The following is a 6,055-nucleotide window of genomic DNA, read 5'->3' on the forward strand; positions in this document are numbered from 1 at the left end:
AGGGGTGAGGCCCAGCAATGTTTTCACCAGGTCTCCAGGTGATTCCGATACACCCTGGAGTCAGGCCTGGCTGCACTTTAGAGTCATCTGTGCGACGCTTAAAATTACCACTAGATAGAAATCAGAATGGTGGTGACCTCTGGAGGTGTGCCGGAGTATAGACCTTGAAGCAGTGTGACCAACCTGTCCTGGTTTGCCCGGGACTTCCTTAGTTTTAGTACTGAAAGTCCCATGTCCTGGAGAAAACCCTCAGTTCTGGACAGATGATTTGCCACCCTCCTTGAAGGGACAAGAAGGAACTTTCTGGGGTGTTAGAAATGGTCTATGTCATTAACCAGGTGATGGCTACATGGGTACACGTGTGTATAAAATATACCAAGCTAAAAGTTAGTATACTTTACTAAATGTATGTTATACTGCAAAATAAATAAATAAATTAATAAATTAATTAATTAATTTAAAAAAATACTGCTGTCCCTGTCGCATTCCAGATGAACAGAATCAAAATCTCAGTGGAGGACCCCAGGCATTGGTATTAGGAAAAACTCTCCAAGGGTTTCTAATGTCCATCCAGGTTTGAGAACTGGATGTGTTCAATCCCCAGAGATCTTGTTACAATGAAGATCCTGGTTCCATAAGCGGGGTGGGGTCTGAGATTCTGCGTTTCCCACAAGCTCTCACGGGAGGCTGATGCTGGGCCTTGTTCTGAGGAGGGACAGCCGAGGCCAATCAAGATTTACCGTGCAGCATTACTAGTCACAGCTAAGATATGAGGCAACCTAGATGTGCAGCAACAGATGAATAAAGAATACGTAGTACATATATACAATGGAATATTATTCAGCGATAAAAAAGGATGAAATCTTGCCATCTGTGACAACATGGAGGACCTCGAGGGTATTATGGTAAATGGAAGGAACAAGTCAGACAGAGAGAGACAAATACCGTATGATCTCACTTATATGTGGAATCTAAAAAAAACCAAAATAAATGAATAAACATAAAAAACAAACAAACACAGAAACAGACCCATAGATATAGAGAACAAGCTGGTTTGATGGTTGCCAAAGGGAAGGGGGTGGGAGGGAGGATGGGAATAAAAAGTAAATTAAAACATTAAAAAAATTTTTTTAAAAAGAAGCTGCTTGTCGCCAAGCTGACTCTTAACACCAAAAGATTTCATTCAAGTGAGATCTCCAAACCCAATTAGGAATGAGTTTCAGCTATTTATGTTTCCTCACCTAGATGCTCATGTGGCAGGTGAACAGGCATCACCTTCCACTGAATTAGGCATCAAAAAAAAAAATAAAATAAAGGGAAAAGATTTACCTTGTGGGCCTGGGGGCAGGGGGAGGCGGCAATCCCCTCAAACATCCTGGTGTTATTGAGGAAGGAAGAAAGTTGGGGTGAGAGGGGGACTAGCTGCGGGGTAGCCAACTCCTTGTAGCGTTCAAGGAACCAATGTTGAGGGTGAGGTTAGGCAAACACATAAACACAGAAGCTCAGACAGCTGTTCCCAACCCCCTGATATGCCAAGAGGTCCATGTTTGCCTGAGTCCTGGGCCCAGCCAAGTCAACACCGAGGACCCCAGCCTGAGTTCAGCTTGCTTGTCCTAAAGTCACCCAGGAAACTGCCCCACTGGAGAAGCCAAGTGTGGCTTCTAGAGGTACCCTGTCCTGCTGCCCCCAAGATGCCATGGAGACTGATACAGGGCTGCCAGCTGGTTTAATTACCCAGATGGGAAGTTGGCAGGGGGAGCCCAGTCTTGGGCAGAGATTAATGACTCCATTATCTTCTTGGGCAATCATCCTGAGTGGGCCCCAGTCCAGAATGTAGATATAAGGTGTAAATAAAGTCCCTGTTTTCATTGTCTCCGGATGGGAATTTGCCCCCAGATACCCTTGGCTCAAATCCAGGAGGTGTCTTTGTTTAGCAGAACAACCTGGTCCATTTGGGGGCATGTGATAGGCCTCCTGAGAGCTGGGCTGAGGCCCGGCCGGGGGGCAAGAAATGGATTGCTTTTCCTCTTAAACTCTTAAGGAATATATGCTCATTGTAAACAATTTAAACTAAAAAGTTGCAGGAAAGGTAACAGGTGATAGTTCTTGCCCCCCTTCCCACTCCCTGAAGGTAAGTAACTAATATTAACTGTTTGGTGTGTATTCTTCCAGACTCGCGTCTTTTTGTTGTTGTTCTTTGTTTTTCTTTTGATTCAATTTTTTCCAACTTTATTGAGGTATAATTGAAGTACAATATATGGTACATATTTAAAGTGTATAATTTTATTAGTTTGTTTTTTTTAGTAGGGGAACAGCCATGGTCATTGGTTACACATTGCTTTCATGCTACAATGGCATAGTTGACTCTTTTTTAAGGAGGGCATAGCTCACGGTGGCCCATGTGGGGATCGAACCGGTAACCTTGGTGTTAGCAGCACCATGCTCTAACCAACTGAGCTAACTGGTCACCCCTGATTAGTTCTGACATATGTATATACCCACGAAACCTTCACCACAATTAAAATAGTGAACACGCCCATCACTCCCCAAATCCATCATCTATACTTCTGCCCTTCTGTAATTCTTTCCTCCCTCCACCACTGACCTACTTCTGTCACCATAAATTGGTTTCCATTTTCCGTAAGGTATATAAATGAAATTATACACTATGTACTCATTTGTCAGGTGGTGAGTGCTGTCTTCTTTGACTCAGCCTAATGATTTCGAGATCCATCAATATTGCAGGTATCAATAATTTGTACCTTTTTATTGCTGAGTAGTATCTTTTTTATGGATGTGCCACAATTTGTTTATCCATTCATCTATTGATGGACTTTTTAGGTTCTTTCCAGTTTTTGGTGATCATAAATAAAGCTTCTCTAAACATTTGTATCCAAGTCTCTGTGGGACAAATGACTCAGTTTCTCTTGGGTAAATCCCTAGGAGTGGACTGGCTGGGTCATGTCATAAGGTAGGTACATGCTTAACTTTTCAAGAAATGACCGAACTGTTTTCCAAAGTGGTTTACCATGTTTTGCTTTCCCCTAACAGCATAGGAGAGTTCCACGTGCTCCACATTCTCACCAACACATATGATCAGTCTTTCTAATTTTAGACATTCTCATGGATGTGTAATGGTATCTCACTGTGACTTTAACTTTTATTTTTATTAGTTTCAGGTGTACAAACAATGTAATAGGTATACATTTCACCTCTCACAAAACAATAACCCCCTCCCCCAATCTATTCCCCCTCTGACATCGTATATATCTATTACAATTCCATTGACTCTATTCCCTATGACTTTAACTTTTATTTTTCTAGTGACTAATGATATTAAGCACCCTTTTATGTGCAATTATTAGCTATTCACATATATTCTTTTGTGAAGTGTCTGGGAGCAAGGGCTGGAAGGTGGTTTTAGAGCTGCTAACGTGGGAGTTCCTGTGAGACATCCAAGTGGAGATGTGGAGTAGGCAGCTGGAGATTGGACTGTAGACTTTAGAGGAGAGATTCAGGCTGGAGATGGAAATTTGGGAGGTATCAGCTATTAGGTGTTTAGAGCCATGAGACTGAATGAGGTCACTAAGGGTAGTGGCCCAGGTCTGAGTTTGGAGGCACTTGATTAATTTGAAGCCAGAAGATAATTTGAGGGAGACTCAAGGAGACTGAGAAGGCATGGCTGGTGAGGTAGAAGAAGGTGGAGAAGAAAGTGTTGAAAGGCATGCAGCATTGTCGTCCTGGCTGGCCTCTAAAGATGGCCCATCAAGAGCCACACTCTGCTAGTCAAGCCTTTGAGTAGCCCCTTTCACTTTCACTTTGGGCTGGCCCCTGGTAGCCAATAGAATGTAGAAGTGACTGCCTGACTTCTGAGCCAGGTCCTAAGAAGCCCTGCAGCTTTTAACTTAGCTTTTGGAACACAGCTCCAGGATAAGCCATCAAAGAAGTTGGACTACTCTGAGACTGCCATATGTGAAGAAGTCCAAGCTAGCCACGTGGAAAGACTACATGAAGAGAAAAAGACGGCCAGCCAATCCCGATTGTTCCAGCCATCTCAGTTGTGGCAACAGACAGGTGAGTGAAGAAACCGCTTTGGATGTCCAGTCCAACGAAGCCTTGAGATGACTTCAGCCTCGGCTGCTTTCTGCCTGCAACTGTATGCGAGATCCCCACGCAAGAACCACCAGCTGAGCCCAGTCGGCCCACAGAACTATGAGGGACAATAATAAACTGTTGTTTAAACCTCTAAGATCTGGGGTGCTTTATTATGCAGCAATAGATAAGAGAGACAGACATGAACAGTGAAGGGAGACTGACTAGCCCCTTTGCCCCCACCCAGAGCACAGTGCACTGCAACCCAGACCCATGGAGAGAGAGGTGCCCAACCTCAGATGAACAGCTCTCTGCATTCTGATGGGTCCCTGTCTCCCTGCTAGGAGGAGAATAAGCTTCTCTTTGTACTCACAGTTGTAGCATCTGCCAAGAGCCCCACAGCCCCCAGGGCCCTGACAAAAGGACAGCAGGGAGATATTTTCTGGGAACTGGGTCACCAGTTGCTTGGAGGCTTCAAACCTGGAATAACAGAAAGAAACAAGATAAATGAGGCTGGAAACTATAGGAGGCTGCTGGGGCTGTCATGGGTACAGCTCAGGGACATGCCATGGTCAGGAGTGACTGCCCCCACTTGACCCTAAAATCAATAGAATCTCAATTTCTCTCTCTCTCTCTCTCTCTCTCTCTCTCTCTCTCTCTCTCACTGTGTTTCTGTCTTTCTTTCCTTTCTTCTTTCTTGGTAGTTAAAACATTGGTAAAATCAATTATCTATCTATCTCCTTTTTCTACCCTTCTTTCTTTATTTGTAAAAAACATTACTGGCTTTCCATTTATAGAAGTGATACCTTTTTTTTTAATAGATTTTATTTTTTTAGAGCAGTTTTGGATTCACAGTAATATTGAGGAGAAAGTGTGGAGAATTCCCATATACCTCCTGCCCGCTCCCCGCCCCCCACAACATCTCCCACCAGATGGGGACATTTGTTACAACTGATGAACCTACATTTTCACCCAAAGCCCATAGTTTACATTAAGGTTCACTCTTTTTTTTTTTTTTTTTTTTAGCTGAGCCATCCTGCTACCTATTGGCAGCTTAGCGGCTGCTCAGCTCGGGCTGGCCTCGAACCGCTGTTGCTCAGAGCTCAAACTCTTGAGCGAGCTCTTAACCAACTGAGCCACTTGGCCGGCCCCATTAAGGTTCACTCTTAGTGGTGTACATTCTGTGGGTTTGGACAATGTATAATGACATATTCTATCATTATAATATCACACAGATTATTTTCACTGCCTTAAAAATCCTCTGTGCTTTATCTTTTTAGTCCCTTCTTTCCCCTTAACCCCTGGCAATAGCTGATCTTTTTGCTGTCTCCATGGTTTTGCCTTTTCTTATACTTGGAATCATGCAGTATGTAGCCTTTTTAGATTGGCTTCTTTCGCTTAGTAATATGCATTTAAGATTCTTTCATGTGTTTTCATGGCTTAATAGCTCATTTCTTTTTAGTGCCAAATTACACTCCATTGTCTGGATGTACCACCATTTATCCATTCACTTACTGAGATACATCTTGGTTGCTTCCAAGTTTTGGCAGTTATGAATAAAGCTGCTATAAACACCGTGTGCGGATTTTTGTATGGACATAAGCTTTCAACTCATTTGGGTAAATATCAAGAAGCACAATTGTTGGATTCTATTGTAAGAGTATGTTTAGTTTTGTAAGAAACTGCCAAACTGTCTTCCAAAGTGGTTTGTCCCATTTTCATCCCCACCAGCGATGCACGAGGGTTCCTGTTGCTCTGCCTCCTTGTCAGCATTTGGTGTTATCAGCGTTCCAGGTTTTGGTCATTCTAATACACGTGTAATGGTATCTCATTGTTTTATTCCGCGTTTCCCTGATGACATATGACGTGGAGCATCTGTTACGCTTACTCCCCATCTTCCTTGGCGAGGTGTCTCTTTAGGTCTTTGGCTCATTCTTTAATTGGAGTCTTTGTTTTCTTGTTG

This window comes from Hipposideros armiger, unplaced genomic scaffold (genome assembly GCF_001890085.2).
Source record: "Hipposideros armiger isolate ML-2016 unplaced genomic scaffold, ASM189008v1 scaffold_54, whole genome shotgun sequence".
NCBI classification, from domain to species: Eukaryota; Metazoa; Chordata; class Mammalia; order Chiroptera; family Hipposideridae; genus Hipposideros; species Hipposideros armiger.